This window comes from Myotis davidii, unplaced genomic scaffold (genome assembly GCF_000327345.1).
Source record: "Myotis davidii unplaced genomic scaffold, ASM32734v1 scaffold125, whole genome shotgun sequence".
NCBI lineage: Eukaryota > Metazoa > Chordata > Mammalia > Chiroptera > Vespertilionidae > Myotis > Myotis davidii.
In genome coordinates this window covers 2,630,611-2,631,112 of record NW_006299390.1, presented here as the reverse complement: position 1 = coordinate 2,631,112, position 502 = coordinate 2,630,611, and the positions used below count along the sequence as shown (strand labels likewise).

Genomic DNA, 502 nt, shown 5'->3' with positions numbered 1-502 from the left:
GTCTCCCCCTTTCCTCTGGAAAAGTGGCCCCAGGCTCAGCACTAGCAGCAGCCTGCCAAGGTTCACAGTTTAGCCTCTCCTGGGCACCTCTAAGCCCAACACAAGTAGCAGCAATCTGCAGATTGCTCTGTAGCTTGTGCCAGGTGGCCCCAGAGCCAGCATGTCCTCGGCTGACGATTAAAAAAGAAGAAAAACACATAAAAATACAAACAACAAAATGTTAATAAATACCTATCTCTTGACAATTAAATATAAAAAACAAAATAAACAAACAGAACAGAAACAGACTCATAAATACACAGACTACTTTGGTGGTTGCCCAACAGGTTGGGAGGAGGGGGGTTTGGGGGCATAAGTGAAAAGATGAAGGAATTAAGAATTATAAATTGGTTGTTACAGAACAGTCATGGGGATGTAAAAATACAGCATTCCTCATTTAGGAAATTCTCTTACCGTGGTCTTTGGACTTGAGAAACTGAGGTCCCTGAAAGTTTGGGGAGGA

The 502-nt window shown here is 43.0% G+C and overlaps 1 protein-coding gene across 3 annotated transcripts in view; it reads right to left on the bottom strand.

Moving 5' to 3' along the window:
• Positions 1 to 502, bottom strand: part of SRPK2 (SRSF protein kinase 2) — a 148,349-nt gene that overhangs the window by 30,762 nt on the left and 117,085 nt on the right. The gene's annotated exons all lie outside the window — the stretch shown is intronic.